Here is an 18,248-nt window from a genome sequence, read left to right as displayed (position 1 = left end):
TTTTTTTTTTTACATCACATTTCTTTGCTTTTCTCTTTCTGGGTTAGTGTAACGGACATTTTGTTCGAATCAGACCAACATGTAATCCTGAAACTCTGAAGCATTGAGGAATGTTGTGACTCATTTCTTCTTCTTCTTCTTGAGATGCTTTTTTCTGATACGGGCTTTACACCTAACCACTTCTCAAGATATTTTAAAGACAGAAAAAACAATATTACGAAGAATAAAATCAGGAAAGTTTTAGAGATGGGAGGCGATCCTGTGATAGTAGTTGTGTTGCGTAAGGGGGTCGTAATCATCCGTTTTAAGGCCATCTTGTTTTTTGATTTGACCTTTTTAGAAAGTGTCCGATCTTTAGATTTTCAAAAGTCTCCTTAAAGTTTTTTCCAAGTCTTCTCCTAGTGTCAGACTTTTCTTTATATATATATGTAAATGAGTTTATTTTCCTGCATGTGTTTGGGTGTGTATTTTTATATTACATTAAAGTTCTGGGGCCACGGGACAAAGACATTTGTTGCATCAAGAAAATTATTTTAATTGATTCAATGTTGTTGTTTTTTTGTTTTTATTGGATTCATTAATGAAATATGATAAACCAAACATACGATGCTTTCTATTCTTACGTTTTTACCTTCTGATGATTGTTGGCATAATCTGTGATTAAAGAGAGTCATCAGAGGCTTCAGTTCATAGTGGCGTACGTACATCTCTTCTTATCTGCAGATCTTTCTCTCCCATTTCTTCCACCTACATGTTGACATTTACACAGGAGTCACATTGGTGTTATATCTGACAATGTTCATCACACTTCCAATTCTACCTGCTTTTTCCACTGCAATATACCTTGGTTTATTATAACCACCAACTTCATTTGTTCCTTCTGTTGTTTGTCTTACCTCCTTTCTACGACTTTAATCGGCCATTTTCCTGCAGACTGAATATTAATGCACCTCGCCTGTTTAGTTGTGATAAAACCCAATGAGATGTGCTCAGAATTAAGATTCAGCTCTTCACTCTTGTGACTAAAATAAATAGTACATATATTGCACCTGACTGGACATGTTTGAGAATAGATAAAAACTCACTTAAGTGTAATCCATCCATCCATCCATCCATTTTCTGCCGCTTATCCGGGGCCGGGTCGCAGGGGCAGCAGTCTAAACAGAGACACCCAGACTTCCCTCACCCCAGACGCCTCCTCCAGCTCTTCCGGTGGGACCCCGAGGCGTTCCCAAGCCAGCCGAGAGACATAGTCTCTCCAGAGTGTCCTGGGTCTACCCCGAGGCCTCCTCCCGGAGGGACATGCCCGGAACACCTCCCTAGGGAGGCGTCCAGGGGGGCATCCGGACCAGATGCCCGAACCACCTCAACTGACTCCTCTCAATGTGAAGGAGTAACGACTCTACTCCGAGCTCCTCCCTGGTGACCGAGCTCCTCACCCTATCTCTAAGGGTGCGCCCAGCCACCCTACGGAGGAAGCCCATTTCGGCCGCTTGTACCCGGGATCTCGTTCTTTCGGTCATGACCCAAAGCTCAGGACCATAGGTGAGGGTAGGAACGAAGATCGACCGGTAAATCGAGAGCCTCGCCTTTTGGCTTAGCTCCTTCTTCACCACGATGAATGTTAAGTGTAACATACTTAAGTGTAATCATTATCCTGAAGTGCCAAACAATGAAGCAAGTTTCTTGCAACCTTTTTTTTTTTTGCCATCCACACAATGGGAAGAAACTTTTTCCTCGTGAGAAACTTGCTTTGCAATCAATTACTGTCAATATGTGAACAGAAAAAAAGAGCTTTACCAAAGTTTCTTCCAGCCCACAGTTGAGAAACTCTGACAAATAGTTGCTGTTACGGTGTGTCAGGATGATGTGAGTTGTCCATTAGTGTGGATGCCGTTTTAAACACTGGACTGTCCGGGAAAACAATTACAGATCTGGCACAAACTGACACAGGTATCATCTGGCATTTTTGCCCAATTTGGTAACCCACAGAAAAAATATGAAATGCTTGAGTAAGGAGAATTTCTTCGCTGAGGGAATCATTACAGCTGTGCGGGATATACAGTCTGAGTGGACACAACAGCCACTAAGAAATATCCCACAACACATCTCACAATTTATTCCCCTGCAGTTTGGAGGCATGAAAAATGTCTGCAGGTAATGAATTAAACATAGCAGCAGGTAAAAATATATTAGTGCTTACATGAGGGAGCATGAATAATGTATTTGCAAATAGATCTTTTTAAAACCAAGATAGGTTTTCTCGGCTCGTTTGTGTGTTCACACAGCTGACGGCTACACTTTAATTTCCCCACCGGGCACATTTGGCCCTGTTGAAACGAGTTTGCAGTAAGCATTCCCATCTCTGCAGGATAAAGAACACATTTGTAAAGAAAATTTTGAGCTGAGTGACAAAAACATAAGTGAAAGTGTCTGTTGATTCTAAGTGGCATCAGTCTTTTAACAAGAAGGCCGCAGTGTTGAAATGTGACGATGCGGGGAAAAATCACATTGAACTCGGTGAGAATCAGTAGCTGCATGTTAGAGCCGAGAACGCTCTGGATGCAATTTATTTTCAGCATCTAAATAGATTAGGCTTTCCAGAAACTTCTCCAGGCCTCAAAGTTATGCATGACCAGCGAGACCCCTGATACGTGACAGAACTGAGAATATTTACCCTCAGCCAAAGGCTTCAGTTACAAACATCCGCATGTTTCACGACATTAAAACTAAAACATAATGTACACATAAAACTATTGTATGGTCACTTCCTTAAACTTAGATGTTTGCGCTGCGTCTTTCTTCACCCTTCCATATCAGAAGTCTCAATGGGTTCAAGAACCAATCAAATATGTGTAAAGAGTTCAATTATAGCTGAGTTGTAAAAAGACTGTGCAAAAACAGGTAATTGTGTTGAGTTGACTTTCGAGGGTGTTTTCAACATTTTGTGTGTTTGAAAGTAACCTTGAGGCTTTGGCCTCAACAAGGGTGATTTTTTTTTTTCATCATTTATCCAGGAAAAGTCCCATTGATTTTAAAAAACTATTTTTCAAATAAGTCCTGCAGTCAGTATGCTAAAAGTAGATATCACATGTTCATACAGAATGCAAAAGGATGTAGATGGTCTAAAAAAAGACAATAAAGTGTGTTTCAGTAAAGTCAGCTTGCTAAAAAGTCAGCGTTTTCTTTTCATGCACAAACATTGTATGGACACACAGACAGGCGCTGTGTATTTGAACATCTTAGCTTTCCAAAGTCAAGCGGCGAATAAGCTCATTTGAAACACCCTTGGCTCATTACATCCCCTCTCCTGATTGGTTGTTTCCATTTGATAGTCTATAAAAGTCTCAAGAGAAACATGTTCTGCAGGACACAGTCAGACTGTCACAACTTTTGTTGACTTGTATTAAATGCTAATTCTGCCTTTTGCACACCAACAAGCCATGAATTTGTGTGGTGCTTTTTTACCCCTGGAAACATGTCCTTCACTTCGATCAGAGGAACCACTCAGAACTTTGGTCTTTATGAGGAGCTTTGTGTGTTTCTACTAAATCTACCAGGGTAGAAATGTAGTGGAATTTAATCCCTAAAAAACACCCTGATAGAGGTTATGTACTTTCTGACAATAGGGCATGCACCTGCAGAGCTGATTGGCTTTGATTGGTCAGTCACAGCAAGGTGTTAGATCACCCACTGTTTAAAAGATTGCAGCTGAAAGCCCACTTTTTTTACCCTACCATTCTCTTAATCAAAGGTTGACTGTTACAACTATAAAAAGGTATAGAACCCATTGTCATAGATTAGAATAAGTATGACTTTCAGAATAACTAAACTAAAAATAAAAACATAAGCAAACAACTGAAGAGTCGGAGGTTGAAGCTGGATTTAAAACCTCTTTTTCAGTTTTTATTTAAGTATATTTTCACTGAAATTATATTTGAACTTGGTAACTGAAAATGTCAATTTCAACATGGTCCCTATACAGATCCACAGATCTTTTTTTTATTGTTTTAACAAGATCCAATGTCCTAAAGCTTCAATCTTATAATCAAAAAAAAGAAATGGGATAAAAGAAAATGTATAGACTCCATGGGTTTTGAAGGATTCTTCCCCCACGAATGTAACATACCCGGTAATGAGTCTTTGGCTGGATGATTTCTTCATTCTTTTACAGACTATAATGTAACATTAAATATATTCTAATTTGAAACTATTATAATGTGAGTTAAAAAAAAGTGTTGATCAAAATTAAAATGTGATTGATAAAAGTGTGACGGTCCTCCTGCCAGCAGGGCGTGCTGTTGTGGTTCCCTTCTGTGTGTGTGTCCCTGCAGGCTGCTGGTGGACGGTGTTCTTGGAGAATAAACCTTCATTGTTTAATAACCATATGTTTTGTTAGTTTATGAGACCTGAAGAGCCAGTTCATGACATTGGAAAAACGTGAATCAAAAAAACCTGTTTAATAGAAATTGTGATGCCTATTGTTTTTTTAATTCAAAAAGATGTTACATCATTTTCTATGTTTCTCCATCTGCCTCTCTTATTCTGTTGACCCTGCTGTGTCAGTCAAAGAAAAATGAACATTTGTGTCGACCCATAATATACACTCAACAAAAATATAAACGCAACACTTTTGTTTTTGCTCCCATTTGTCATGAGATGGACTCAAAGATCTAAAATTCATTCCAGATACACAATATTACCATTTCTCTCAAACATTGTTCACAAATCTGTCTAAATGTGTGATAGTGAGCACTTTTGCTTTGCTGAGATAATCCATCCCACCTCACAGGTGTGCCACATCAAGATGCTCATCAGACACCATGATTAGTGCACAGGTGTACCTTATACTGCCCACAATAAAAGGCCACTCTGAAATGTGCAGTTTTGTCTCACAGCAAAATGCCACAGATGGCGCAAGCATTGAGGGAGCGTGCAATTGGCATGCTGACAGCAGGAATGTCAACCAGATCTGTTGCTCGGGCATTGAATGTTCATTTCTCCACCATAAGCCGTCTCCAAAGGCGTTTCAGAGAATATGGCAGTACATCCAACCGGCCTCACAACCGCAGACCACGTGTAACCACACCAGCCCAGGACCTCCACATCCAGCAGGTTCACCTCCAAGATCGTCTGAGACCAGCTACTCAGACAGCTGCTGAAACAATTGGTTTGCATAACCAAAGAATTTCTGCACAAACTGTCAGAAACCGTCTCAGGGAAGCTCAACTGCATGCTCGTCGTCCTCATCGGGGTCTTAACCTGACTCCAGATCGTCGCCGTAACAGACTTGAGTGGGCAAATGCTCACATTCGATGGCGTCTGGCACGTTGGAGAGGTGTTCTCTTCACGGATGAATCTCGGTTTACATTGTTCAGGGCAGATGGCAGACAGCGTGTGTGGCGTCGTGTGGGTGAGCGCTTTGCTGATGTCAATGTTGTGGATCGAGTGGCCCATGGTGGTGGTGGGGTTATGGTATGGGCAGGCATCTGTTATGGACGAAGAACACAGGTGCATTTTATTGATGGCATTTTGAATGCACAGAGATACCGTGATGAGATCCTGAGGCCCATTGTTGTGCCATACATCCATGAACATCACCTCATGTTTCAGCAAGATAATGCACGGCCCCATGTTGCAAGGATCTGTACACAATTCTTGGAAGCTGAAAATGTCCCAGTTCTTGCATGGCCAGCATACTCACCGGACATGTCACCCATTGAGCATGTTTGGGATGTGCTTGACCGGCGTATACGACAGCGCGTACCAGTTCCCACTAATATCCAGCAACTTCGCACAGCCATTGAAGAGGAGTGGACCAACATTCCACAGGCCACAATTGACAATCTGATAAACTCTATGCGAAGAAGATGTGTTGCACTGCATGAGGCAAATGGTGGTCACACCAGATACTGACTGGTTCTGAGTCCCCAGACCCTCAATAAAGCAAAAACTGCACATTTCAGGGTGGCCTTTTATTGTGGACAGTCTAAGGTACACCTATGCACTAATCATGGTGTCTGATGAGCATCTTGATGTGGCACACCTGTGAGGTGGGATGGATTATCTCAGCAAAGCAAAAGTGCTCACTATCACACATTTAGACAGATTTGTGAACAATGTTTGAGAGAAATGGTAATATTGTGTATCTGGAATGAATTTTAGATCTTTGAGTCCATCTCATGACAAATGGGAGCAAAAACAAAAGTGTTGCGTTTATATTTTTGTTGAGTGTATTTCAACATCACTCTGGATGTAAACGCTTAATGTTTCATGACACCTGACGCAGCACACCCCAGAACAATTTGGCTGTGCAACAAACACGATTCCACATACCTGTTCTAAAGTCGCAGGTCAGGGTTTTATTTAATATTTTTTCCTCCTAAAAAATGCCTCCCTCTCTTCATAAAGAAGCTGCAGCTGTGCTTTTCCATCAGGTCTCCACCTCCTGCAGCAGCTTCAGCTGTGGCCTTCTGTGTTTGGGCCTCTCTTCAGCTGTGGTGCTTGATTTGGAAAAGCCCCACTATCTTTCTTCTATTTGAGCAGATTACAGCCAGGGGTTAGAAATGGTATTTTGTTCATCTAGGTTTCAAAATGTTCGGCATGAAATTTTGACAGTTTAAGAGTCATACATTTTGAGGAAGAGACTATTCTATGATTGCATCGGATTGCATTTCCTTTTTGCTCAATAGTTGAGTTTGAAAAGTACCAATGTAGTTTGAACGTCAGGTTCCTGCAAAGATTAAGAGCTTGCTTGATAAACGGAGGTTTTGATTCATATAAGGCTTCAATTAGAAAAAATGTGATCCTCAAAACAAGTTAGTATGATTGTTCTGTCTGTGTAAATACAAGTTTAGATCATCAACAACAGGCGCTGTCATAGACAACATATTGTTTTGATGTGATTCGCAAAGAACAAAGCCAGTTAAATGCAGCTTTGTCTGGTTCATGTCTTGACTTTTGAAACCCAAATTAAATTTCAAGGCAATCTAATCACTCCTCTCCAATCTCCTGAGCCGGCATGTTTACGCCGGTTTGAAGATTGGGTCTTTGCTGAATTGATTAGGATCACTTCAGGCTGCTCACATTTATTTGCACTCACGGCAGCAGAGCGTTTTCTCCAAACACTTTGTCATCAGAGCCGAATGAAGATCAACCAAAACAGATTAGATAATAACGTCGATTTTTTCTGTGACGGGAATCAATTGTGAGGTGTTTCCTGGAGGTAATGTGCTCTGTCAGAACTGGTCATTAATATGCACATGGGCTGAAAGGACACCCCTGACCTTCTACAATCCTGGAGAAAAATGTCAGCTGAATGTGTTGAGGGTGATACCCAACAAGACGCGGAATACCAAATCAACTAAAAATGGAAGGAAGTCCAGTTTCTGAAGTTTCTCCTGTCAGAAAACAAAGTCAGATGATTTGTCTCAGCTTGTTCGAACAGCGGCTCCCTCTGAGAATAAACTGCACCACCGCCCAAAACTCCTGTAATTAGCCCAATAATCGAGAGTTTCCAGAAACGGTGACTAGCAGGACCCTGCTGCTTTATCGGGGAACTTTTTCTCGGCTCCTTCGACACACAATAAGACAAAGCGGCTGAAATAGGAGTGAAGTTGATCCTGGCGGCGACAACGGTTTGTAAAGAAGACTGAAAAGAGTCGGAGTGAGATGGGGAGGCAGAACGAGACAAAAGGCTGACCGAAGCCGTGGAGAGAGAGGAAATAAAAGAGGGAGGTTAAAAAGGGCAGGATGGCGGAGCAGCAGGAGGGCTGATATGGTTTCAGACGCTCCGTCTCACAGCGGGAAGTTCATTCAGTCGTCTGTCTGCTGATAGAAACATCACAATTCTGTCCTCTCTGACTGAAGGCCTGCTATCAGCCTGCTGGAGCCTGCTAATAGAGAACAAGAGAGGAGACAGAAGAGAATGACAAATGGGAAAAGTTGGAGTTGGAACCATACAGAGTGAAATCTTTTAGCAGAATTTCTGTAAAATCTTTGAATGCTAATGTGTAAAGTTACAAAAAATATGTTTTTATTACAAACAATAAACAAATGAAATGCTATGGGAGAGAGCTAAGAACATGAATAAAGATTACAGTGTCCAAACAGCCCACGAGTGACATGCAGGGTGACGGCAAATATCTAAAATAAAAAATAAAAATATTGAGTCGGAACATGAATTAGCATCGGTGTGAGGACAGAGGAGGATGTGAACTGTCTCGAACTAGAAAAAGCATTCATATTCAGCTCAGGAGGATTTACAAGTCAAATTACAAAACTTGAAAAATAAATGAATGAAACATTAGCATTTCATGTATATAAGGTTAGAGTCACAAAGTCACTTTGTTTTCCCAACGATATCGTGCATATTAATGAGCTATTAAACTGAGTGGGCCGGAAGAAAGAACAGCAAAGAGTCGTATAATAAAATCACACGTTGAGAAACTGCAGAGGAGGCTGAGGGTGTGAATGAAGGAATCAAGCAATGATTAAAAAAATAAAAGGTCGATAGTCGATGAGAAAAATAAGAAAAGTAAAGAGGGAGTGTTGATGAGAGCTGGTGAAAAGGGAGAAATAGAGAAATATTCATCAAATCACATCTCATCCTGAAGTATCTCCTACAGCTCCATCACTTCACACATTTCTGTTTTTTCCCCAAACTTTCACTGCTTTTGGTTCTCTGTCCAAGGACTTTCTGAAAAGTTTAGTAATTGCCTTCTGCAGTCCACAAAATCCTCTTTGCTTTCGTCTTTTTGTCAGGCTGTTTCTGTGATTTTGTCGTGTATTTTAGTGATGTGTAAGGTAATCATTCACACCCAGTGAATGGAGAACAGGTGACAGAAGAACCTTGAGTTTATGAAATACCAAGACGCTCGAGTTTTAATTAAAGGATTTTCAACAAAATGTGTGTCTGCTTCAACTCTTAGATTTCTTAACGGCACAAAATGAATTCCCCTTTATTTGTAAATAAGGGGTTTTAAGCATTTGTTTAATATTGATTAATCACTGCAATTCAGTAGTTAATCGCTTTTTAATTAAAATAAATCGGTTTTTAAAGCCCTAACCTACCACCAACTCCTTTAGGAAAAAATTGCAACCCAAATTTCTTATAATTTTCCATCATTCAGATTTTATTTTAAGAAAAGTTGAGCAGATCGAACCACAGATGGTACAAAGTGTGATGGCACAAAAAAAAATTGAATGAAACAATCTTGTTAAAAAAAAAAAGTCATCGTAGACTTTTGACAGTTTTGACAGTTTTAGTTTTAGAGAGTTTTGAATTAACTTAACCACATGCACAGAAACTTGCTACAACACAAGTAGTAAATGAAATAGGGGACAAAATAAAACATTATTAATGTGATTAAAAAAACACGTGTATTTTCACATCCAGTTAATGTGTTAATGCTGAAAGTCCTATTTAAGATCAAAGAAAAAAATCCAGCCTGCTCTTTGACAGTAAATCAAATGTTAAAGAAATGAGAAAGCTCCTATGATCTGTGTGTGCTTCTCATTGCTTTGCCAGATGAACAAATTACAGAAGTGACTCAAATGTTTGCCAGATGGACTCCAAAGTGGAAACTTGTATTTTCTAAATGCCCAAGAGCTGAATGTCTCATCAGAGAACAATAACACAGATTTGATATGCAAATAGAACAGACACATACTGTGAAAGGAAATTAACAGTTACACGGGGGTCCTTCTCCATTTCGGAGCTCACACAAACTCTCCTGGTGATTTCGCTTTGATTGGAACGTCCTCTCTGGGATTTTTGCTGCGTTAAAAATTAAGTCAGGAAATGCAAAAATATATATATATATTTCTGATTGGAGATAAGAGAGACTAATCCCTCTAGTCTCTCTGAAAACACACAAAAAAAGGACAAACAGGATCTGATTTGGACAGTCAGTGGACAAATAAATCACAACCACACTGAGGTATCCTGCAGCATTTTCTCCCCGCCTGACCTAAGCTAACACGGGTCAATGGACGAGATTGTTTTGTGGTCACGGGGAGAGGAAAATAAAAATAGAAGGTGGAAACTTGGAGAAGCTTCTGCAGCCGACTGTCAGAGACGCTAATTGGTTTTGCAGCCCGAGGTGGAGAACAGTGTGAAGTGTCTGCTAAATCCTCGGCCCCATAGCCGCGGGTGATTGACAGTCGAGGTGTGAAAGATGGAGCTCAGGCTGACACAGACGTGGGGAGGGGCAGAGGGGGAGGACCAGTAGAGTAGTTTGTTTGCTGTTTGGAAGGCCGCGCAGGTGAGAGGCCAGGAGCGCAGGCTGAGGTGGAGCTGGGGTCAGGACTGCAGGTAATGATCTCCTGTGTCTGGGACTGTTAAAGTCCTGGATAAGGGTTTGGTGGTGATGCTCCCCTGAGGGTTTTACCCATTGTCTGAGTCATTGAGAGAACATTATGTTCCAATCAGTGTCACTCTAACACTTGATAACTTTGCTAAAATGAGCCAAAAAACAAGAACAGAACCTTCTCTTAAATTACATGTTGTTACTTTTTGTTCTTTCCACATAACAGATAAACAACATTAAACGCTTTATGAGTTACAGAGGTGCTGGCATGCAGGTTGCTTTTTTACAGACAGGTTACCTCTTCTTTATGTTAATATGACCAGCACAAAAACAAAGAAGCACATGTCTGACCTTTACTTCCAATTTCATTTGACTAATTTTCACTTTTGCAGTCTGACAGGAAGCGTCACGGACTCACTGTTGTTGTGTTCCTGACTGTTATGTCACCTCTAAACTGGATTGTGTAATTTTGCTGCTTCAGTTGTACACTGTAACAAATGTTCCTGTTAAATTATAGTAAACTACTGGCAGCTACAGTTGCCAGCGTGAAACAGTTATTCTACAGTAAACTACAGCTGCAGTTTATTACTGTAAAAATATGACAGTACTGAGCTGTATGGAAAATGAGCATTAGAGTATTATACGGTCAGCTTTTTGGTTGCCATTATACTGTTATTTTACAACTCCTACAGTATTCTCCATCAACAATGTGTTAGTGTAAAATAATGTTAAATACTGTCGAATGTAATCTTGATATAAGCTAATGAAGTTTTACATTTTAAAAATGAAAAAATTGCTGGCACAAAAGATGGTCTAACACTATTAGGCTTTTATCAAAGTTCAAAGTTCAAAGTCCACATCTTTTTGTGGACAAACTTCCCCGTCTTCTTTGACACCACCGTCCCCTGGCTGGTCCTCCTTCGTCTCTCTCTCTCTGGATTAATACCAACGACGCTTCTTAAATGTAATAACAGAGCAAGTATGTAAGATATTAGGTGTGGTAAGTGAAGATCATTTGCATTGAAAATGGACCTGACCACATTAATCAAAACAAAAAATAATGGGTTTTTTTTTGTCATGGTAGTTACCACTGTGTCTCACAATTATGAGAGAACGATCTCCATTTTCACAGCTAGATTGCAAAGACATATTGACTCCACCACATGCTTGAATAAACCAGAAATCAGCACACAGGACTAATTAAAAAAAAAAATGATTTGAAAATCATGAATTCTAAGAAACTCTCTCCAGTAATCAAACGTCTTGAATGAAGTTCAAAGGTTATTCTTCACCATTAGCAGTTTGTTTGTTTCCCTCTGTGCTTAGCGGCGTGCTGATGTTTCTCATTAGCAGTCATGTTTGTGATGACGACATCGGGGACTGATGACTGCAGAGAGACTGGACAGACGATTTTAGCCCGAGGCTGGACAGAAAGGTCAGAAGATAAACGTGGCCGCAGGCTTAGAAGGGTGTGACGAAGTCTTAAGGACACGCTGGAGAAGTTGGAATCCACTTTGACTTCTTCTTAAGATTTGTAGAAGTCCAGGTTGGTGAAGTGATGTCAGCCAACAGGAAGGAGTCAAAGCAGATGGGAGACTATCCATATTAGACAGGAGGGTCGAGATCTCCTTAGGCAGGTGTGACTTGAAAAACCTAATGACAATATTTGTCTTGATATTAATGCGATGTGCAGCTCAACAGAATCCCAACAAAGGAGCAGAGAACATCTTACTGACGAACAGAAAACCTAATTCAGCCGTTTAATTACATGCACGGCGAATCGATTTTAGCGGTCTCATGCACTTAATCTTCCATTTAAAGACACGTTTTTAATTTTCCCCTTCAAAGTTTAAAATATAAATATTCATGGTTTTAACTCTGACTTCAAAATTCTCCTCCCAGGTACAAGTCAAGAAACTGGCACACAAATCTTTCCTGACCTGCTCTCCATGTGAGAGTGACTCTGTCAACACTTACCAAGAAGAAAACGACTTTTCCTCCGGCTATGAGTCACACTGTGATGGCACACACTGAGAAGAGGGATAATCATGTGACACCCAGCTGCTGCACAGCACAGACTTACAGCGGGATGGCTGCAGGATGTGGAGAAAAAAAAAGAGATGGCGCACAGCCAAGACATTACCATTTCCTGGAGCTAATACATAAAATGTGAGCCCATCACAAAGGAAAGAGGGGAGAGATGGTTGGATGCAAAGGGCAGTGGCGGATCTAGAGTCTGTTGAGGCAAAAACTCACAAGGGCCCCCCCCCCTTTAACCAGCCTTCATCGCCATTGGGTTATAAATAGTCTGAAACTAATGGTGAACTTAATTTTCCAGAGAAAATTGTGACGCTCTACTGTAGGACGTTTCCCACAGTCATTGCAAACCTACATTTTGGGTAACTGCTATTTATTTGCCCGCCGGGGCCCCCTACTGGCCTGGAGCCACAGTTGCATGTTGACAAGCAGCGGCTCCGACAAGGAGCGACTCTGTCGAGAAAAAGCGAAGGATGTCTGAGGAGAAAGAAAAGGTTTAAAAGGAAGCGAGGGGGTCTAATGAGCTGAAGCGTCACAGCAGGAACGCTGAATGCTGTTTATTCTATTCACTCCGTTAATGACTTCTAAAGGGAGGCAGGGTTTCGCTTTAAAGGCTGCAGCTTTGACTAAAGGTTTTTCTCTTACCAAAGACTTCCATGGCCAGTTTCTAATGACTTCTTGATGGACTTTAACTATAGAAGTTAGAAGCTCTCTAATGGCTTTTTAATCATGTTTAGTAGCTGATTTGTTTTAATGCAGAACAAAATAAACTTCTGCTCCTAAAATGTTGGGTCACTTGTCGATGGCTACTTCTCTAGAAACATTTCTTATTAAGAGTTTGTTATTTGATGCAGACATTGAACTCTGTGTTTAGCCGTTTAGCTCAGTCAGTGGGGCAGGTGTCCAGAGGCTACAGAGCTCTACGTGTTGGTTGCAGGTTTGACTCCTGGCCTCGACCACCTGATGTGCGTCTGCCCAACACTTTCTCTTACCTTGTCGCTTTACAGCGGTAGAGACAGGAGAGGTGCTCTGTGATAACAATTCCCACAGAGCCATGACTTTGTCATGACTGGCCAATTAAATACACTGAAGCTACCAATCCTGCTGCAGCACTGGATTCCCTGCAGTCATGACAATCACTTAGACAGAAGACAGAGGATGAACGCTCTATGGTGGTTTAAAAACTTTCTATATCTAATGATTAATATTCTCTCTGTGATGAGCAATAGTCATTCATCATAAACAATGTTAAAGCTCATCTCAGAGGCTGAATTATCTACTCTGTGATCCACACATTGACGTCTCATTTACTGGTTGCATTTCCTCCATCCATCGATTTTCTCGCACTCTTCTGAGGTCGGGTTATGTTGGCAGCAGGCGCAGTAAGTCAACCAAGACTTTCCTCTGCCAGGAAACATTTTCCAAGTCCACCTGGGGGCTTCGGAGGCGTTCCCAGGTCAGACAGGTGGGTTTCAAATGAGTGAAAACCCCAGTTGCAGTAAATCCCCTAAATGAAACTTCAGATATCATCTTTGCACATAATCCTCGCCCATGCTCACTGTGGACGCTCTCTGTCGAATGAGAGGAGGGTTCTGAGAGGTTAGCACTTCAGGGAGCAAAAACTGGACACAGACAGATTTATTTATTGATTGATTTTCTTAAATGTTTTCTATTGTTTTAGCGTGATTGAACTTTTACAAAGCCCCAAAATATCTTGGGTACATACAATACATCTCCGCACACACACATTGCAGGGTTGTAAAATGTTCGTTCTACATTTTTAAGGTTTGAATGCAGTGTTAGGTATGCACCTCTCAAAGTGAAGGCGATGGTCATCAGTTACTTGCATTGTTATCAAAGGATTTATTGACTATATAAAAACTTCCTGCGTCCACACATTTACATTATACTCATAATCCTGCAGAGAAACTCCTTTTTGTTTGTGGAAGTAATAAAGGAGCAACAGACTATAAAGCCTTTCTGTAAGCCTGTGTGCTTGTGAGGCACAAAATGATAATATATTGTTTTGTTTTGTTGTGCTATCCCTGCTCTATTTGGTTGGGTGCTTTCCCTCTGAGATTTATTTAAGGTCTTTGCTTTACTCGTCCACTTGAGTGCGTCGCTTTGCATAAAGACATCGATTAGACACTTGTAGTTAAATGCAGAGCTGGTGTCTGCAGCGGGAAGAGAATCGGAGGCAGACGAAGCTGAACTCAGAGCAGCCACAGAGGCGACTTGTGACGGACTCTTTCTCCTCTGCTTTGATGAGGCAGAAAACTCATTCAGCAGGACAAACAAATCCCTATAGGACCAGACTCAGCAGGCGTCTACTATCACACACGCACACTAACAACACTCCCTGCAAGATCATCTATAACTCTGCTGGGGACTTGGAATGGGAATGAAAGAGTACAGATGTAAAAACTGAAGGATGCACAAACAGAACAACCGTCTTCTTTATGAGTGGTCATAATAAAAGCATATAAAGAAATAGGACACACACACACACATTGTAAACAGAAGGTCCATCTCTTTTCTCCTCCTCATGTCTATCCAGTGAATGCACTTTTCATTTGTTGCAAAGGGATGACATTCAGCTTTTATGTTTTATTGGACTGAGTGAATTTTTTAACTGACACATCAAACTGAAGCTTTGGAGAAGGACTGATACAGACAATCAGCCTGTATCTTTTTCAGCATTTTTTACACACATGCTGAAACATGTCAGGACAGGCTGCCACTGAAATCTGCCTATCCTGCCTGTTGGCACTATAGGAGGGTGGTTATCCAATCTGAGGACATCGATTCGTGCTGGCTATAAATAAATACATTTAAAAATGATGTTCAGGTTCAGTCACATGAGCCCAGAATTGTAAAAACACATACATATGATGGACCTACTTGTTTTTTGTGGCGACACTACTTCCTGTTCCCTGCTGAGGTATTCAAGCAGCACATGGCTAATTCAGGCGCTGAATATTTATGGATTAAGGATGAAGGCCATTAAATAACTTATTTGCCAGGATTAGTTTCAAATGACTGAAAACAAGGAAGGAAAATGGATACAGACTCACATCTTGCAGAACGACATGGATCTTTGAACTGCGAGCGAGGGACAATCTCACTTACCCAAAGCTGAGTCTTGAAATCCAGCGGCAGCAGGAGAATGTGCTGCTGCCATCAACAGTTATCTTCTTTCTCTACTACAACACTAAATGAACCACAATGTTTGGATTATATATTTAAATGAATAATCTGACGCACACCGAAAATGATTTACTGTCACTGTAAGGGAATAATGTGTTCCTTCCTCACAGCAGGAAGCTACAGGCTCAAATTCACAATAAAATGTACTGCAAGGGGTTGTGTGTCCCAATTTCCTTTAAGAATTCAAAAAAGTAGATGCCAAGAATCAACAGTATTATAATTGTGGCCCAGAACATAACAAACCAGACCAGAAAATTGACCAGAACTGATACATTAATGGAAAATCCCCAAATAAATGCAATAAAGTGCCATCTTTTGAATTACAGATTTATGTATTTTTGACGTGTCTGGATCAATTATGCCGCTGTTCATTTAAGCATCGGTGACTTCAATTGTTGTAAAGGGCTAATTTACATTAGTTACAGATGGTATCAGGATTATAGCAGTTCAATCAGGAGAGACTTAATTGAGCATGAACAATTATATATTAACAATACCATTAACATTATTTATTAACTTGAATTTCCCTCGGGATGAATAAAGTATCTATCTATCTATCTATCTATCTATCTATCTATCTATCTATCTATCTATCTATCTATCTATCTATCTATCTATCTATCTATCTATCTATCTAACAATGAAATGTGCAACAATTGTAGAATGAAATGTGCAAAGTCTTTTGGGGGCTAGACTCCATCGTGACGACTTCCTGAACTCTGAGGGGTAACGAGGCCGACGAAGGAAAGCATGCCCCCCTGTGGAGTCTAGACACTGGTGGTGAAGAGGAATGGAGGCTGTGATGAGGAGTGGGTTTCAGCCTGGATCTGGACTCTGCTGAGCTGGATGCAGGTGACTGGGGTGGAGGAGGGTTGCAGCGTGAGCCTGAAGCAACAGGCTGACTGTGGAAGAGAGAGAGTTTTGACAGCAGGAGGTTGATTGGTTGAGAAAGTTTGCGACAGAGTCTGGTTGGTTAATTCTGAGATAATACACGCCCATGATCAGCTGATCATCAGAGAGAGAGGGAGTAGTCGGGAGTGTGGTTTAAGAATGAATGAAGAGGTGAATGAATGAAAGAATTACACCAGTCTCCCTGTCTGAACTTACGCTGAGCTCCATTGTTCTGGGGCAGTCGAGCGAGTCAAAGGCAGGAATATTTAGACCAGTGGTGTCCAAACTTTTTGTCTTGCGGGCCAAAATTGTCGCATTAGAATCGCTCACGGGCCACAGGGTTTTTTTGTTTGTTTTTTTTTAAATATTGGAAGGAACTTTTTGTATTTTGACCTCTTCAAAAAATAATGTAAATAGACAATAACTAATTGCAGTGGGAAACTGTTGTGTTCTCATTTTTTGGAAAGAATAGTCAGGCTTTTATACGTCTCCCTCGCTAACATGAAAAAGAAAAAAAGAACGAAATATGCCATCTGATGAGGCCTGGGGCCAAAATCTTCTGATTCTTCGATTTGAAGTCAAGGGCCACAAAAAATCCACTCAAGGGCCACAAATGGCCCCCGGGCCGCACTTTGGACACCCCTGATTTAGACCAACATAATCTTTGATGTCTGGATGAGAAGTCCCTTCACTTGTTCCCTCACAAATCATCCACAAATGTTCTCTCAGATTGAATTCTGTAGATGTAAAATCTGGGGTCATCTCCTCGTCGGTCATTGTCACCAACTGTCTTTCGTTTGAAAGATAAAACCGATCAAAAAAAAAAAAAAAAACACAGGTCTGAGATAAAAAAAAACTTCTCAGTTGGGTACTGTGGCAAAGAGCCTTTCTTGCCTGCCAGGTGGAGAGTTTGACATCAAGGTTAAGGATTACTTAAGGGTTCAAAGTCTGCCTTCAGTACTATGTAAAAGTAAAGTTGACGTTACTTATCACTTTTAAAGCTTTAGTTGAGGATAAATAAACTTCAGGCCAATAAAAATAAAGGGCATTAATATTAGAACTGAAGGTAAGAAACATTTTTGATCTGTATTTTATTTTAACATCTTGACAGAAAGTGGAAAAGAAAAAGTGGTCAACTTTCCTCTCATTTAATTGACTAGACTTAACTTATGATACAACTTTACTAATTACAGACCATCCAGACATTATTTGTTGTTGTTTTTTAGTCAGGGACCAGCAAAATAAGATTTATTCTCCTGCCTTCTTCTTTCCAAACAAGGATTGGATTGTGAATAGTATTTTTTTTCTCCAGTGGGAATTATGGGCCTGATTTACTAAAATCACAATTAAAAAGTGTGCACTCAAAGATTGCACGTTTGGTTTGTGGACGTTTTGCGGGTGATCTACTAAGAATATTTGCATGAATGAGAACAGGTGCAAACCTTGTGGAGGTGGTAGTATTTAAGTCTGGCTTGGACGTGTTCTACTGGTTTACATCACCCAGCAGATGGTGAACAGCCATCTGTGTTAGTCAACGGAGAGAGATTAGAAGTGGTAGAGCAGTTTAAATATCTTGGTGTAGTCTTTGATTCCAACTTAAATTTTAAGCAGCCTGTTAAGAAAATTGAGCATATAATTAAATACAATCTGTCCAATTTCAAACATATTAGACTTTTTCTGACTACAGAATCGGCAAAGATTTATATGCACGTCATGATTTTCAGCCACATAAATTACTGCTATACCACTTGGTCCTCTCTTCAAGAGATTCTGGACAAAAAGCCTTTACAGTGTCATTATTGT

The sequence above is a fragment of the Symphodus melops genome, assembly GCF_947650265.1.
Source record: "Symphodus melops genome assembly, chromosome: 7".
NCBI classification, from domain to species: Eukaryota; Metazoa; Chordata; class Actinopteri; order Labriformes; family Labridae; genus Symphodus; species Symphodus melops.
Note: the sequence above shows the minus strand (reverse complement) of the source record.